Genomic DNA, 19,164 nt, shown 5'->3' on the forward strand with positions numbered 1-19,164 from the left:
TACACCCAAAGGATTTTTCTCTCTCTCCCTCCTTCCTTCTTTCCTTTGTTTTTAAAATTTCTTATTTTCATCATTTATTTATTTTCATGAATGTGTATGTTAGGCATACTCATGCCACAGTGTGCATGTGGAGGTCAGAGGACAATTTGCAGTAGTCAATTCCCTCCTTCCACCCTGTGGGTTTTTGAGATTGAAATCAGTTAGACAAGCCTGCCTGGGGAACCATCTGCCTAGGATTCTATTCTTATCACAGAGATTCTTGCATATCCATGTTAATTGCAGCTCTTTTCACAACAAATAGGAAATGGAATCAGGCTAGATGTCCATCAACAGATCTTTGGATAATGAAAATATTGTCCATGTACCCAGTGGAATTTGTTCAGCCATAAAGAATAACAGACTTATTCAATGTAGAGAAAAAAATGTATATATCTGTAAGTTACAATGAGAAAACCCAGACTCAGATTGAATAATGCTGCATATTCTCTCTCACATGCAAACCTTAGCTTTTAATTTTTAAAAGCAGTTGGATTTTATGTGGAGATTTTAATATAAAATTTAAACACTAGGGTTAGGAGAAAGAAAAGTGCATAGGAAGAAACTAAGATACACCTGAAAATGTGGGTATGGGTTTCTGAAAGGAGTCACCCTAGCTTTTAATTTTTATATATACTTTGATTCATATTATATGTATAGATCACGAAATAGAAAGCAAACTATGAAGGGAAAAATGAGGCTGTTAGGAAGGTCAAATGTGACATGAGAGCAAGGGGTGGGCAGGAAATGGGGAAAAGAGGGCATAGGAGAACAACAAAAACAAATTATGATAGAAATGCTACAGTTAAGCTCATTACTTTGTATGCTAATTAAAAAAATAAATAAGGTCCTGCTGGCAGGCCTCTCCACCACCACCAGTACCCACTGGACCCTGTAATCCGCAAGACCCACTCCACTGCCCAAACACACTGAAAGCATCATCCTCCCCCTGGACAACTATCCCACACAAAATCATCAGCCCCTAGAAGCACAAGCACCACCTGCACCAATTGGAAGAAGAGCATTCTCCCCATAAACAACCCCTTCCAACAACATCAGCAGATTCCATAGGCACAAGCACCACCCACACCAGTTGGAAGAACAGGCACAGGCACAACCCACAGCAGTTGGAAGAACAGATCCCATAGGCACAAGTAAAGCCCACACCAGCCAGAAGAACTGGACAATAGGTTGGATCTAGGCACCCAAAACCCCACAAATCACAACTGAGACAACCAGCCCAATTGCCAGAACCCTTGGCCATTCAGGCCAAAAGACAATAAAGAAAACAGACAATAAAGGAACAAAAGACCCATCCAACAAAAACATCACAAGAATCAGTATCTGTTCCTATAATTATTCCAAACCCAGATGGGTAAATGGCAGTGGAAGAATACATTCAACAATACAAAGAACAATATGGTACCACCAGAATCTAGTGATTCTACAACAGCAAGACCTGAACATCCCAAGGCAGATGAAGCAGAAGAAAATGACCTTAAAAATAATTTTATGAATATGATAGAGGCCCTTAAAGAGGAAATAAAAAATTATCTTAAAGATATCAAGGAAAAGACAAAAAAAATTAGAAGAAATCAATAAATTCCTTTAAGAAAGCCAAGAAAAAGCAAACAGGTGAAGGAAACAGTCCAAGACTTAAAATTGAAATAGAGGCAATAAAGAAAACACAGTCTGAGGGAATTATGGAAATGGAAAATCGGTGTAAGTAAACAGGAACTACAGATGCAAGCATAATCAACAGAATACAAGAGATGGAAGAGAGAATCTCAGGCATTGAAGATATGATAAAGGAAATAGACTTATCAGTCAAAGAAAATGTTAAATCCAACAAATTCTTAATAAAAAAATCCATGAAATCTGAGACACCATGAAAGACCAAACCTAAGAATAATAAAGATAGAAGGAGAAGAATTCTAGCTCAAAGGCACAGAAAATATATTCAACAAAATCATAAGAAACCTTTCCCAAGCTAAAGAAGGTCATGACTATGAAGATACAATAAGCTTACAGAACACCAAATAGACTGGACCAAAAAAAGAGTCCCCCTGCCACATAATAATCAAAACATACAGAATAAAGAAAGAATATAAAGAGCTGCAAAGGAAAAAAGGCCAAGCAAAATATAAAGGCAGACCTATCAGAATTACACCTGACTTCTCAAAGGGGACTCTGAAAGTCAGAAGGTCCTAGACAGACATTTTGCAGACATTAAGAGACTATGGATGCCAGCCCAGACTACTATACCCAGCAAAACTTTCAATCACCATAGAGAAAAGAAGATATCCCATGACAAAACCAGATTTAAACAATACATCCACAAATTCAGCCCTACAGAAAGTACTAGAAGAAAAACTCCAACCCAAGGAAGTTGGCTGCACCAACAAAAACACAGGCAATAGAAAATCTCACACCAGCAAATTCCAAAGAAGGGAAACACACACACACACACACACACACACACACACACACACACACACACATACACACACACACACACACACACACACACACACACACACACACACACACACAAAACCACCATCACCAAAGCAAAAATATAACAGGAATTAACAGTCACTAGCCATTAATATATTTAATATCAATGGATTCAATTTGCCAATAAAAAGACACAGGGGCTAACAGATTGGATATGAAAATAGGATCCATCCTTCTGCTGCATACAAGATACACACCTCAACTTTTTTTTTTTTTTTTTTGGTTTTTCGAGACAGGGTTTCTCTGTGTAGCTTTGCGCCTTTCCTGGAACTCACTTTGGAGACCAGGCTGGCCTCGAACTCACAGAGATCCACCTGGCTCTGCCTCCCGAGTGCTGGGATTAAAGGCGTGCGCCACCACCGCCCGGCTACACACCTCAACTTTAAAGACAGACATTGCCGGGCGGTGGTGGCGCACGCCTTTAATCCCAGCACTTGGGAGGCAGAGCCAGGCGGATCTCTGTGAGTTCGAGGCCAGCCTGGACTACCAAGTGAGTTCCAGGAAAGGCGCAAAGCTACACAGAGAAACCCTGTCTCGAAAAACAAAAAAAACAAAAAAAAACAAAAAAAACAAACAAACAAAAAAAAAAAGACAGACATTACCTCAGAGTAAAGGGTTTTGAAAAGACTTTCCAATCAAATGGACTCAAGAAGCAAGTTGGTATAGCTATCTTAATATCTAATAAAATAGACTTTAAGCTAATCAAAAGAGATGGAGAAAGACATATTCATCACAGGAAAAATCCATCAAGATGAAGTCTGAATTCTGAACTTCTATGCCCCAGATACAAGGGCACCCACATTTGTAAAAGAAACATTAGTAAAGCTTAAATTATACATCAAACCCCATTCACTTGCAGTGGGAGATCAATACTCCACTCTCAATAATGGACAGGTCTGCCAGACAGAAACTTAACAGAAAAATAAGGGAAGTAACAGATGTTATGACTCACATGGACTTAAGAGACATCTATAGAACATTTCACCAAAACACAAAAGAATATACATCTTCTCAGCACCTCATGGACCCTTCTCCAAAATTGATCACATACTTGGTAACAAACCAAATCTGAACAGATACAAAAAATTAATGAGACAACCAGACCAATTAAGATTCATGGTACAAGAAATTAATAATAAAACAATTAAAAAATAACAAAAGTTAAAAAATTATCAAAAGATCCCTAAGGAGATCACTTTACCTTCTGTGAGTAAAGACCACTATAAATCCCTTGTCAGGCTGAGTTTTATTGCCATGAAGATGAAAATTTGACACCAAGATTGCTCTACGCAAATAATTTTTTGAATAGTCCTTATTTTCCACTATTTTACTCCCAAGTTTACCTTCCAAGAGTTGGCAGTCCTTAGAGTCTAAAATATTTTTTCTGTTGTCTTGATACATTTGTATAATTTATCAAATTTTATTAAAGATGCAATATAAAATCTCTGGCCCATTTGCTTCTTTTGTAGGAAGATTGTATCATACAAAAACTACACATCAAATGATGTTTATATGCTATGCCTCCTGTTATTCTCTTTTGTCAGTTCAATTACTGGACTCCAGGCATTGAACCAGGCAACTTAAAAAAATTCTTTTATTTTTTGAGATTATAGTATAATCACACTATTTCCCTCTCCCCTTTCTTCCCTCCACACCTTCCCATATACCTCCTTGTTCTCTTTCAAATTCTTTCAAATCTATGGCCTCCACTTTTCATTAATTGTTGTTTTACACACACACACACACACACACACACACACACACACACACACACACACACATTCCTAAATCTATAAATATAGCCTGCTAAGTCTGTATAATGTTCTTTGTATGTTTTCAGGGATGACCATTGGTATTGAATAACCAATTGGTGTATTCTTCCCTGGAGAATACTATTTTTGTCACTCAGTGTTTCTTAATTGCCTGCAGTTCTTTGTGTAGGATTAGGGCCTCTTGGAAATCCTCCCATCCACTTTAGCATATCTAAAGAAGAGGGAGCTGTGGAGAGCCACAGAGGTTTCCTAGTGAGGTCTGAGCTTGCTTTATCCAGCAGGGCTGCAGAAGGGGATGACTGGACAATGGGCATGGTTACCAGGTGTTTGGAAGGGTCTGCACTTGTCTGTGTGGTGTGCTTTGATCTTTGTCCAGCTCATGCATGAACAATCATGTTGGTGAGACTTTGTGAGTTTAGCTTCTAGCACTACTAGGAGACACAATCTCACAGCAAACTCCCTAATTTGGCTCTTAAAATCTTCCAGCCCCTCTTCCACAATGATCCCTGATCCAGGTGTGGGGAGTTGTGCTGTAGATGTGTATGTTGGGATTGGGCTCCATAACTCTGAATTTTGATTGATTGTGGTTTTGTGTAATGGTCTCTGTCCATAGAAGAAGCCTCCACCCCCATAACACTCTCCTCTATTCTTCCCCAGGCTTCTCACTTCTTTTCCTTCCTCAGCGGTTTCCTAGCAGTCAGTAGACCCTCTGATATTCCCATCTATAGAGTTTCTGTGGGTTGTGTCACTTGAACAGAATAACTACTCTGAGATATTTAGCTCCAACTCTATGGAAGCCCAGAACCTATAGTCCAAGTGCCTACTGGAGAACACCAATGAAGTACATCAGTTATACCTCTTCTCCCCCTGCTGGCCTCTTCTGTGTGCTCTTGCTCAGTGAATGACACCCAATGATCCAGTTGTCTAATTTGGAAAAGTGCAGCTGTGTTTCTTTCTGACATATGATAAGTTGTGAAATCTTATGAATTCTGACTCTACACTAGCTATCAGATATACCTATTTTCTATAACTCCACCACCATCACCCCAGACTGGACCACCAGTGTCTACTCTCTTCTGTTAATTAAGCTGGGGTCTCTCACTGCTTCTCAATTGGCCTCTGGTTTTTCCTTAGCCTCTTTGCCTTTTCTGCATCCTCATTGGCTTGGATAAACCCCAGTCATCCCTCAAGCTCCCATGTTAAAACTTCCCTTGGGAAACTTTCCTGACTAAGCTGTCCCCACCCTTTAGCTCCAGGATATGTGGAGTGCTTCTGCTAAATGTATTCCAAGTGCTTAACTCATCTTATTATAATTACTTATTTGATTGTTAATTGCCCAACTAACTCACTGTATTATAAATACCCTGTTTTGCACTGTACTATTTCTAGCACCTAGAGTATAGTACTAAAAATATTTATTGAATAAATAAGTTAAAAAGACTCTCTAAAAAGGCCTCTATTCTTCTCTCTGAAAAACCAACATTCTGCAGTTTATCTAAAAATAAATAAGATCAGTGGCTAAGCAAATAAATCTATGGTGTGTGTGTAAACCTCACACTTTAAGTTCATGTGGTTGATGAACCTCAACTATGTAAGTGAAACCGTATTTTCCAAATAAAAAATACACAGTGTGAATGGAAGTGTCATAACTTTTGGTACTCATGGCAACAAGCAGTTGCAACAAACAAAATTAGCGCTCCTCCCCCAATCCACACTAACAAAACCCTATTTATCTCTCCAGATCTTTTCTGTTTAACTCTGCAGTTTTAACAGTTCAATAATTCAACTGCAAATTTGTTAAGACTCATTGCTTGCCAAGTCCATCACATGCTCAGGTTCATTTGCTTGCCTCTTTCTGCTGGGAACTTATTTGTCTGTGTAGTGGCCCAGAAAACATCTTTTCCCCATGTTAATTACTCAAAGATTAAGAAAAGTAAAATAGGAGTGCTGTAACACAGGGTTTGTTTTGCTCCTGGGGTTACTCAACAGTGAATATAACAAGTACTTATCTTTGCACATTTTCAAAATGGTGTGATTTTATGAATGACGTATTTTCTTCATATATCTCTATAAAACAGGGCCCTAATTACCATCTTCCTAGTCTCATAATTAATAGCTTTATCTGAACTCTTTTGAATCTATACGTTTTGGATTGTCTGCTGTATATAAGCACTTTGAAAATTCCCAAGGGAGTTAGATGTGTCCTAGATTTTCACTCCCTTTTGCAGAGTGTGACCCAACCACCTTGAAATGCATTAGGAGAGGGTATGAGAAGGAACTGGTACCTAAAGCTTGGCAATCAGGATGTCTTTCCACCAACAACCAAACAGTGCTTTTGGGGCTCAATATGCTCACTTGAATTGAGCCTGAACGTGAGTACTTCAAGGCAGAGGTTGAGGTTTTTTGTTTTTTTGTTTTTTTTTTTTAACCAAACAACAACAACAAAACAGAGGAAGCTGCTTTCTTTTAAAGTTATAGTCACTAGAACCATGGTCATATATTCTACATTATTATAGCATTTACATGAATGTATTTAAGTGCAAAATTTCATCCCTTCCTTTTCTCATTCTTTCTTTTTATAAAAATTAGTATTTTGTTTAAAATCAAAGTAGAACACAGTTTAAAAAGCTAATTAATATTAAAAGGCTTATAGGAAAAAAACATTATTACTGTTATCATTCTATCTCAAATTGCCTCTCATTTTCCTGGGCCCCTGTTTCCCTCAGAATACCATTTTCAAAATCTTCAGCTACCTAATCTGATATTTACTCCCAATATAAAAACAGTGTGTACATCATGTTACTGCTTTCATTCATCGTCTTAAAACCTTTAGTTACTTTGGCCCTTTGTGGTCATTTACTCAACCTATTCATTTTTAAGTAGTCCTATTACAATTTCCACTTGAGTCCATATTCAGTAATTTAGTATGACTATTATGTAGTTATGTATGGCGGTAATTTATTTGTACTGAAATGTGATTTTAATTGTATGTTAATAAATAAAGTTGCCCAGGGGTCAGAGCTATTAGAGCCATAGCAAGAGCGTGGTGGTGGTGGTGGTGGTGGTGGTGGTGGTGGCGGCGGCGGCGGCGGCGGCGGCGGCGGCGGCGCACGCCTTAAATCCCAGCACTTGGTAGACAGCTAGGTAGATCTCTGTGTGTAAAAGGATACAGCCAACATTGGAGACACACGCCTTTAATCTCAATACCAACCATAGAAGACCTGGAAGTCTCTACAGACAGGCAGTGATGAGGCAGTCATGTGTTTGAGTTTACAACCAATGAGAAGGCAGAGAAGGCAGAACAGAAAGACTATAAAAAGACATACACACAGGAAGTAGGTCCTTTTCGGAGAGCTCTCTTGGCTGAAGCAGGAAAGGTAAGGCTCTTAGTTCTGACCTCTTGGCTTTCTTCTCTGAATCAGCCCTGGGTTTCTTATTTAATAAGATGGTTGGTTACATCTACAGTTATATATACATATTATTTATGTATATAACATGGTTTGTATATATAATAATATATGGAATATTATCTATAATTTGTAGTATGTATTAGGTATGTAGTTGATTTTATACTTATACACTTTAGTCACTTATGTTTACGGTCTATAATATATATTATACTATCAATCATATGTAAGATGTAAGATAAATATATAGTTTATGTTACAATTCTATGTGTCATATACTTTCTACATTTTCTTGGTTTTCTAGTAATGGTTTTTATATTATCATTTGTTTAGTGTTGATCTTCACTGTTTACTGTTGATCTTTGCTGATCTTAACACTTTAGTAGATTTCTCCGTAAATTAGATCCCATTAGTTTCTCGAATAATAAGATCTGAAAGTCCCTGCTATGCTTTTCTCTCCTGGTGGATTTTAAGCTTGTTTCACTTAGGACCAGTACATATCTGTTTACCAGGTCTTCACTTTTATACCACTGTGTGTGTTGGTTTTTGTTAGCTTAACACAAACTAGAGTCACCTGGAAAAAGAGGGAACCTCAACTGAGAAAATGCCTCCAGAAGACTGGCCTGTGGGCAAGCCTCTTGGACATTTTGTTGATTGATGGGGAAGGCTAGCCCACTGCAGGCGGTGCCACCCCTGCACAGGTGGGACCTGAGCTTTGTATAAGAAAGCCGGCTGAGCAAACCAGAGGGAGCACGCCAGCAAGAGGCGTTCCTCTCCTCCCTGTGTTGGCTTCAGTTTCTGTCTTCAGGTTCCTGCGTTGAGTTCCTGCCTTGATGTCTACAGAAGACTGACTCTAACCAGTAACCCTTTCCTCCCCAAGCTACTATTGGTCGCTGCGTTTATCAAGACAGGAAAAGCAAACTAGGACAGCCATCTGACAAGATTTTTCTCTAGGAATTTCTCTGTACTGTGCTGACTCTTTCTCCTTCTGGATTTCCTCATTTCCCAGGTGCAGCTTCCTCAGGAACTCCCGGATAGACCACGCCGGGAATTTGTGAACCTACTCTTCAGATGTGTACTCTTGTCTGTCTCTGTTCTTCCTTGTGTTCAGATTGAACTCAGGGCCTTTCCATGATGATGAGTTCTACCACTGAATTCATTCTCTCTTCTTTTCTATGTGTGGGTGTATATGAGTGTGCTTGTGTGTATGTGTGTATGTGTATGTGTGTGTATGTGTGGGTATGTGTGTCCGTGTCCGTGTCCGTGTGTGTATATATGTGTGTGTGTGTGTGTAGGTGAGAGGACAACCTGGGGTATCGATCTTCAGCTTCTATCTTGTTCGAGAAAGGCTTTTTTTTTTTCATTGTGGCTTGCCATATATGCACAAGGCTAGCTGGCTCTGGAGCTTCTGGGGTTCTCCTTATCTTGCCTTAGCATGAACAGGATTACAGACCCAAACTACTATACCCAACTTTCTCTGGGCTCTGAGGGCTCAAACTGAGGTTGTCATGCTTATGTGGTGTGTGTGGGCCATCCAAACCCCACTTTTCCCCAGGGTACTCTTGAGCAGGAGCAGTAGGAAATATTAGATAGAAATATAGTTAGAGAGAGAGAGAGGGACAGAAGCATAGAAGAGCCTCAGGAGGACCTGGATCCTTATCTATCAGACCTCGACTATCTCTGCCAAAGGGCCTTTAAAGGAATGCCAAGCGGAGAAGCGAAAAATCTCCCCCAAGGCACAGCCAAGTGTAGACCCTTCTAACCACCTGGCAACCTTGCCCATAGTCAAATCATCCCCTTATGCAGCTCTGCTGTGTCAGGCAAACTCAGATTTCACAAGGAAACTTCTGTGGGCTCCCACAATGTGGCGAACACGGTACCCATAACTGAGTCATCTCTTGGTCTCTTTTTAAAAGGCCTTTCAACTACCTGACAGCCTTTGGCTATTCATTCATCTTAAAAAGTGGTCATTAAAAATATAATCAAGCTACAATCACAGACCCAGAGAGGTTAGGTAAAGAGGAGAGCTCTATGGCATGGACCTCCCTGAGAAGGAGAAATAAAATACATTTTGTGGGTAGACTGAGGCGAGTGGGGATGGGAGTGGGAAGGAGATGGGAGGGGTGGGGTAGTGGTGGTGGTGGATGGAGGAATAGAATGTGGTAAGAGACAGCTGGAATTGGGGAGCATTGGGGGTGATAGTGTGGAAACCTAGTGCTGTGGAAACTTCCTGGAATCTATGAAGGTGACCCTAGTGAAGACTCCTAGAAATAAAGGATGTGGTGTCTGAACTAGCCATCTTTTGTAGCCAGGCAAGGCTTCCCTTGTTAGGACAGAAGGTCACTCTCTGAAAACTGACAGTGGGGCCACATTGCTGAGGGTTACATACACACAGCTCATTGAACATAGAGAGGTCAAGCTGGTACAGGTATGGAGCCTTCACCACTATGTTCTAGTTTCTTAGATATGGGAAGGTACTCTGTAGGCTACAGGAAGAGGGACCTGGGCACCAACCCAGGCACAAAACTTTTGACCTATAATCTGTCCTGACTACAAGACGTGCTGGGGCAATGGTAGAGCAGAACTTGTGGGAGTGTCGAACCAATGTTTGGTTTAACTTGAGGCCCAGGCTAGGAGAGGGAGCCCATGCCCGACACTGCTTGGACAACCAAGAACTGGAGACTGGATAGCCCAGAGACCTAGGGTAGAACCAAACACGCACGCACACAGTCAATGAAATGGTTCCTAATGATATTCTTCTATACTCATTGACTGGTGCCTTGTCTAGTTGTTATCAGAGAGGTTTCCTCTGGCAGCAAATGGTAGCAGGTGCCGAGATCCACTACCAGACATTATGCAGAGAGAGTCTAAATTGGAGGTCTCTGTTGGGCCCCTCCCCTCCGTGCTCAGGAGTCCCAGAGAAGAGAGGGAGAAAAGACTAGGAGTCAGATGGGTGGAGGACATCAGGAGAACATGGCCCACCAAATCCACTAAGCAGGGCTCACGTGGGCTCACAGAGACTGAAGTGGCAATCACGGGCCTACAAGCGTCTGCCCCAAGTTCTCTGCGTGTATGTTACAGCTGTCAGCTTAGTGTTCTTGTGGGACTCCTAACAGTGAGCCAGGTGTTTTTCTGACTCTTTTTCTCTTGTTGAGTTGCCTTGTCCAGCCTTGATAATGAAGGCTTTTGCTTTGTCTTATCGTATCTTGTTTTGTCTTTTTGGGTTGGAGGCCTACTCTCTTCTGAAGAGAAAACCTAGGGGTAGAGGATGGGGGAGGGGGACAGAATTGGGAGGAGTGGAGGGAGGAGAAACTGTGGTTGGGATGTATTATGAGAGAAAAATCTATTTTCAATAAAATTTTTTTAAAAAGAAAAAGCTAAATACAGAAAAATAAGTAGCTTGGAATTTCTGGTTTTGATTTGACTGTAGCACAGAGGCCGGGAGGCTGCGGAGGCCCTGGGAAGACGGTGAACGCTGTTTGCAGGTAGCAACAGGGTTTCCAACTCTGTTTTCAGTTTTATTTGCATTTCTGACATTTGAAAATTTTCTTAGGTTTGAATTATTTCTTTCCTAAAACTTTTAAAAGGAAACAAACTGATTTGAGTGAATTTTTATTTTGTGGAGCTGAGGATCAAACCCAGGGTTTCCCCAGCTCTAATGAATTTTTAATTTTAAAATATGAGAACTACTGCTTACCTTTGATAGCTATTCCATCACATATTAATTATCTTTTAAAATTATTCATTTGACTATCTGGCAATTACAATTTCACCTTCCATTTTTGCCAAGATTTCTCATACTCTCTTACTATGTGGCTTCAGATGTACATAGTATTGCTGAGTTGTATTGCCGATCTGTTATTCACTATGTTTTAATTTCTATTATTAGACAACTAGGGAATTTTATTGGCTTTTATATTAAAAGCCCACATTTTTCATATAATTAGACAGGCACAACAGGTAATTCACTTGGTAATTTTTAGTTGAAGTTACTTTACTATCTCCTCCATGTGCTCATGCATTTCTCTGCCCTGACAAGGGTGCTGCCACCCCACTTCTCAGTAATAAAGGACCTCATCACCCTCTGTTGGATATGAGGTCCCCTTGCAGACATCTAGAAATAAAACAACAAAGAACAATAAAGCAGAATCTTGTCTCTTAGTCTAGCTGGTGTTTGGCAGTAAGTTGTCATTCTTAGGTTTTATTACTGGTTTCTGTGAGCTGATTTTGCACCTCTCTCTCTCCTTCCCCTCTTCTTTCCTTTCTTCCTTTTTTCACTTTGATTATTGAAACTGGTTTTAAATTTTCATTTTTTTAAATTTTAAATTTAAATTTAATTATGTTCATTGTCTGTCTTTATGTATGTGCACCAGGTGTGTGCCTGGTGCCTATAGAGGTCAGAAGAGGTTACTGGATCCCTTAGATATTGTGAGCTGCCATGTAGGTGTTGGGAACTGAACCTAGGTCTTCTGCAAGATCTGTCTCTCCAGCCCCAAACCAGTTTTAAAAATAGATCAATTTAAAGGAGAAGAAAGCTATATGGGCAACATAAATTTATATACTTATAGATTTATATGTATAAAATATATTTAGATATTATGAGTTTAAAGTGTATATATGTGTATACACACAGGTACATACAAATATCAGCATAAATGTCTATGTGCATACATTCATACAGACTTGCTGTGGGATGGTCTGTATGTCAAGTGTGTTGCTGATTGGTCAATAAATAAATCACTGATTGGCCAGTGGCCAGGCAGGAAGTGTAGGCAGGACAAGGAGGAGAATAAAGCTGGGAAGTGGAAGGCTGATAGAGAGACACTGCCAGCCGCCAAGATGACAAACAGCATGTGAAGATGCCGGTAAGCCACGAGTCATGTGGCAAGGTATAGATTTATAGAAGTGGATTAATTGAAGCTGTAAGAACAGTTAGCAAGAAGCCTGCCACAGCCATACAGTTTGTAAGCAATATAAGTCTCTGTGTTTACTTGGTTGGGTCTGAGCGGCTGTGGGACTGGCAGGTGAGAGAGATTTGTCCTGACTGTGAGCCAGGCAGGAAAACTCAAGCTACACAGACTATTTTTACATATCGTGAGATATAAAATCTAAAATGAACAACTGATGAATTTTGACAAATTCATACATGTGTGTCACTAATGCCCATCTCAGTCAGGAAATACAATATTTCTACAACTTTCAGTATAAACTGTAGTAGAATTCAGTTTTAAAATGTTTAGGAACAAAGCTGGAAGATGATTCTAACAAAACATAGTTAATATTTTAAAAAAGTACTAAGAGAAGCTGGAGAGCTAGCTCAGAGTTAAAGTGCATACTACTGTTGCAGCAGACCTGAGTTGGATTCTCAGTACTTAATGGGGAAGTCTTTTAGCTCATGATTCCCCAGGTTTCAGTCCATATTCCCTTGCTGCATAGACTCTGGGCCTGTGGGGGGGGGCACATCATAGCAGTGGGAGCGTGTGCCCGTGCCAGAGGCCGCATACCACATGGCAGCCAGGGTCAAGGGGACAGGCTGTGGGCAGGTGGGAGGGTGGGATGGGAGGAGGGAGGTACCAGAGCATGAACTAGCTCCCAAGGTCTTTCCCCAGTGAACTACTTCCTCCAATGATACCCCACAGGTTAAAGCTTCCAGCACCTCTCCAAACAGCAGCCCCTTACTCGTTCTTTCTTTTTTAAATAGAAAAGAAAAGAAGTATCCCCCCTTTAAATGTGCAGCTCTGGTAGCACATTATTTGAACATCTTTTTTTTTTTTTTTAAAGATTTATTTATTTATTATGTATACAGAAGAGGGCACCAGATCCCATTACAGATGGTTGTGAGCCACCATGTGGTTGCTGGGAATTGAACTCAGGACCTCTGGAAGAGCAGTCAGTGCTCTTAACCTCTGAGCCATCTCTCCAGCCCTATTTGAACATCTTAAATCACTTTTTCTTTGTTTCCTCCAGGGACTTCAACAAGTCAATAAAGGTGACTGCATTTCTAGAGCTGGCACGACAGTTTCATTTAAGCCTGAGTTTTCGTAGGTGTTAGGAAAATGTATTCTTATCAATTCTTTTTAGGAATAAACCATTTTCAAGGGATGCTCAGCATGCACACATTCAAAACCTTGCTTGAAAAGTGATTTAGCATGCCTGCTGGACATTCTCAGCTGAACAACATCAATTTTCTACCCTCTGTGGTTGGAACTCAAGCACTAATAAACACTGTAGTCTGAAAACGTAAGGGTATGTCGAACCTGGGCTTAGCTTGCATCTTGTGAAAGGAGAATTGTTTCTGCTAATTTCTTTCTTCTTCCTGTGTCTCGGGTTTGAACTAAGGTATGAAATAAAGTAGGAGAGCTGATGTTTGCACTGACATTTCAACAGAAAAAGGGGAGGGTTTGTGTTCACTCTACTTGCTGATTAGTGTGTCTTAGACCTCCGCCAGGCTGATGACTTCCGGACTTCCTAAATTGTGTAAATGGCCTGTAGAACATGGAAGCACACTATATTATCATTTAAGCCATGTTTTTATTGACTATATATTTTACTACTGTTTGCATTTAAAGGATGCATACATTAAAATATAAACAGCTTTCCAGAGTAGCACCTGCTGGCTGTGGAGGATGGTCCTAGCAGTTATTGCTAGTCCAGTGTGCCTTCCCAATAGACCAGCTGTGGGTTCAGTATGTTCTTGGTGGTTTGCTTGGTGTAGTCTTTTTGCTTTTCCTGTGGAGACCAGGCACTCTGGCTCTGGAATATCTATCTGCATTGAGACTTTCATTGTTTTCCATTTGTGACTGGGCCTCCTTGGCTTGGTGGCTGACAGAAACTTATTTTCTGGATTACTGACACTAGGTGCCCTGCTTTTCTGCTTGACAGCCTATGTGGTGATACATTGTGTACTCCAATAAAGTTCACCTGGGGATCAGAGGACAGAACCAGCCACTAAATTAGACATAGAGGTCAGTCACTGGTGGCACACACCTTTAATCCCAGGAAGTAATATGGCAGGACACAGAAAGGTATATAAGGTGTGAGGAAATAGGAATGCTCTCTGTGGAGGCTGAGGATTTTGTAGAGGTAAGCTAGTGGCTGGCTGTTCTGCTTCTCTGATCTTTCAGCTTTCACCCCAATATCTAGTTCCAGGTTTTTTTATTATAAGACCTTTTAAGATTCATGTTACAAGCCTATCTTGATTCTGTTCTTTAGAAAGTCTCTGGAGATCCCAGCATTCCCATCAGAACTGAGAAGCCTCTGGTCTCTTTCTTTTTCCATCCTGCTCCTTTTTGTTGTTAACCCAGGGAATTGTCAGACTTCATGGTGAAAATGAACCTCCAACTCAACTTTTCATCAAAGTTCAAGAGCTTTAAGATGATTTATACAAAAGTGGAACATACTTGGGACTGAAGGAAGGGGGCTTCCTTGATGTTTTATAGTCTATATTTGACTAGAGGACAAATATCCAAATTAGTGGAAATAAGAAAAGAAGAACTCCATGCTAAGGATGTTACTAAGAAATGTTTTGCCAGGTTACCAGGAAGAGAAAGGAAGAATGAGCCTTGGAATGTTTAGTGATGCTTTAACGCAAAAGGACATTTTGGGGAAACCATGGGCGACATCTCAGAGAGTCACTGCCTAGTAGGGTGAGTAGTTATCCCAATTGTCCTAGGACTGAGAATGCTCCCAGTGCTTAGGACTCCACAGTCTTGACTCAACCTACCAGAATGAGGTGTTTACCCCATCTCCAAGAGACACCAGCATCGTATAGTCCAAATAAGAGCTTTTATCTTTGGAGGTTCTCTTTGCTACTTTGAGTATGCCAGGCAGCTTTCTGTTGCCTGCTAGAAACCTGCTTAATGGAGGAACTACAGTCTCAGGAATATTGTGAGTACAAGGCCAGCCTTGGCTAAATCGTGAGACTGTTTCAAAACAAACAAAAACAAACAAACAAACAAACAAACAAACAAACAAACAAACAAACAGTGAGAAAGAAGAAAGGTTTATCTTGGCTCATAATTCCAAACATTTCTGTGCACGCTGGCTGGCTTCATTGCTTGTAGGCTCGATAGAGCATCACAGCATCAGGAAGGTCAACAGATGGGACTTACTACAGAACAGCCAGAAAATAGAGTGAGGAAGAAGAGACAGGAGAAAAAAAATACATTCTTCAATTGTCAGACCTCAGTGACCTCCTCCAACCAGGCCCTGCCTCATAATAGTCCATTCTGCTACAAACTCATTTACTGATGAGCTTAGCTCTCTCATCATCCAGTTGCTTCTTAGTAGCAGCAGTGGCTGGAAACTAAGCTTTTAATACGGGGGTTTTCTGGGGACATTTCATATCTAAACCACAGCACTGAGTCATCTTGGCCTAGATCATCTGGGACAGGCTTCAAACACTCACTGTTGGGGCCTTCAAGGAGCTGAGGAGTTATAATGCAGAGAGACAGCATGTATGAATGGCAGGGACCTATGTGAGCATAGCTGACCTTTTTATCCTTCTATTTTGGTGAGAGGCAAATTTAAAAACAAAAATGTTACATAATTTAAAATTCAATTTATTTTCATTTGCCTCGACAAAACAAAAACAAATCCAGACTTCAGCTTGCATGTATTGACATGTTCTGTTCTTTTTCAATGTCTCTTTTCCTGGTAAATGATTTAATGCTCACTGAAATGGCTCAGGGTATGAATTAAAAGGATGGCAAGAAGACACATACAGGAAAGAAAGAGAAGAAACCTGAGGGTGAGCAGGTTGATTCCTGACTGTGCCAATACCCAAGAACAAGGCTTAGGTAATCACTCTTGCAGGAGTCAGTTTAGGGGCTGGAAGTGAACTGTACAGGCCTCTGTGTATCTACAGAAGATGCTGAAGATTCACTCGCTGCTGCTGCTGCTGCATTTATAGCCATGGGTAGAGCCTTAGAATATCACCCAGAACTAACATTGCAGTTGCCATCTGCAAACTGAAGTCAGTGAACCCCAAGGTGACACGAACATCAGTGCAAAGTGATCACTGATTGTTCGACTTTATGGAAGGAGACAAAACCAAAAATGAAAAAAAAAATGTAAATTGTCCAAAATCACAAGGAAAGTCTATTAGCTTGTTTTGTTTTTGTTTTTGTTTCCCTCCACCCAACCCCACCCCCCGAGACAGGGTTTCTCTGTGTAGCTTTGTGCCTTTCCTGGAACTCACACTGTAGCCCAGGCTGGCCTCAAACTCACAAAGATCCGCTTGCCTCTGCCTCCCAAGTGCTGGGATTAAAGGCGTGCACCACCATCACCAGGCCCTATTAACTTGGTTTTATTTAATGCTTTTGTTCACCCGGGTGTAGTAACTAACAGTTTAAAGGTGATTCTGAATTACCAAGAAAAGGTCAAATTCATTAGCATATCTTGTTTAGGCTCGGGACGTGGGAGGAGTTTTTTTTAATATATTAGAAAGCATTTCCATCAGACTCGTATTCATAAGCATTCAGTTATCTGAAAACATGACTTGTAGAATGCTTTATTGTTTTAAATATCAATAAAGAGAATATTACATATTGAAAGCAAAATAAAATGAGGAGACCTCAGTGAAATGTAGGCCCTCCGTCTCTCGGCACCAGTGACCCTCGCTGCTGAGAGAGTTGACTTGCAACCTCGATGTATTGTGGACATCAACTGCAGAACAAAGCCGGATCTTGCAAACATTCTATTGTCCTGACTGCTGGCACAGAGCCATCACAAGCTTCAGTGTGGCCCCAAGGGGTGCATATATTAACGAAGAAACAGGAGCCATGCTCCAAAATAGCTTATTTAAAATGCAAAGGGTAACGAGAGAGCTACATTTGGGGAAAGCCCAGCTCTCAGAAACAGAAATGTAATCCTGAATCTTGGTTGAAGTTGCTTGCTCTTGAACTAATTAGTTGGGGATTGAATTCAGCATGAGAAGTCAGAATGTGGGTTATGAGCAAAGAAAAGCAGTGGCTTTTCTTTTAGGTAATAGCCTGGCACTTCAGCATGTAGTAGCAGGCAGCTCATGAGACTCATCCAGTTCAATGATATCATAAAATTATATAAAAAACACCATGGCTGATTTAAACGGGATTGTAGACATGTAATTAGGGCCAGATGCCTGATAAAAGGCAGTTCTATCTACGTTGGTGGTGGTCTCTTTGTAATAAGATATTGACACATTTGTCATTAAGGAAAAATAAAGAAGAGTGAATAATACAGAATTCAGTGGAACAGTAAATAAATACATTCCTACCATGTATGGAATCTGACCCCTACCTAGCATTTATATGCTATTGTTTTCTTTCAAATCTCCTTTGTTTTTCTAAGTTGGAAGGTTTATGGGAAAATTATACATAAAAGAAAGAAGCCAAAGGCTTTAAAAAACGTTACTTGCTTTTATTTTACTTTGTGAGACTTTAGGAAAATTATAGGCTATATAATAAAGTCTTATTTCCTACCAATGGTGTCTCTTACAGGATGTGAGTCCTTGACAGAACATGCCTGCATAGAGCATTATTTTACTTTTTAACAGGCCTGAGCTGGATTTTAGAAGTTCATGCCTAATTAGCTGTGTAAACAAATTTGGAATTTAGGGAATTTTCTATGTCACAGGGGAATTAAGGCTCCCTCCCTTCCTCTCTCCCATTGGTGGATGATCTTACCCACACCCTCAATCCGAAGCCCGCAGCGTCTGAAATGAAGGTTTCCAGTGGCTCTCTCTTGGAGCTGGCACTGCACATCCTCAGTAAATTCTGCTACAGCTTTTGGGTTGAGAAGTGGGAGGGCCATTTTAGAGAAAGTGCTACTGGTCACAAAGTGCCAGGCACATTTCAGCAGAGGGCAACTGGCTTCTCTGGTATTGCTGGGACAAAGCCCAGCCATTATGTAAGATTCCCATGCCCAGATCACTGCCAACCTTGAGGATTCTGAAGATGCCTCCCTAGTCAACTGCAGAATGAAAGGAGTGGCAGAGACGGTGCCAGCTCAAGGGTTTGGAAAGATACGGACTAATTGGGTATGGGTACTCGAGGGCGGGCAGCACACACCTCAGCAGAGAGGAAGAATCCCTGAGAAGTCGGTTGGGCATATGGCAGGTCACCTGCAGGGGCTGCGTCTTCTCTGCCTGCACTTAAATGGCAAGCTCATTTGATGCGGTTCCAGACGCTCCACTGGGTGTTTCTAATCTGGTGTTTTAATTCATATTTTTATTGTACTTCAGCCCAGAGGCTGTTTCAACAGACAGGCATATATTTAGAAGTCTCTGAATAAATAAATGTAAAACAAAGAAAACCGACTCTGCTGGAATTATGAGGATTGTTTCAGACTTGAAAGATTGTGACTGCCTGAAATTGACCCCTCAACAGCATGGCTGGTCTGAAGCCAATTGGGTGTCACAGAGGTCTGGTGTCAGGTACCATTCCACGACTGCT

General features: G+C 40.7%; 1 long non-coding RNA gene across 1 annotated transcript in view; it reads right to left on the bottom strand.

Annotated features, from left to right (window-relative positions):
- Positions 1–18,790, bottom strand: part of LOC128108269 (uncharacterized) — a 132,903-nt gene extending 114,113 nt beyond the window's left edge. The window contains exon 1 of the long non-coding RNA XR_008217405.1: positions 18,397–18,790. This is a non-coding gene — a long non-coding RNA (uncharacterized LOC128108269). The remainder of the gene's footprint in view (positions 1–18,396) is intronic.
- Between the last annotated feature and the right edge of the window lie 374 nt (positions 18,791–19,164).

The sequence above is a fragment of the Peromyscus californicus genome, unplaced genomic scaffold (genome assembly GCF_007827085.1).
Source record: "Peromyscus californicus insignis strain IS unplaced genomic scaffold, ASM782708v3 Scaffold_13__1_contigs__length_99412109, whole genome shotgun sequence".
NCBI lineage: Eukaryota > Metazoa > Chordata > Mammalia > Rodentia > Cricetidae > Peromyscus > Peromyscus californicus.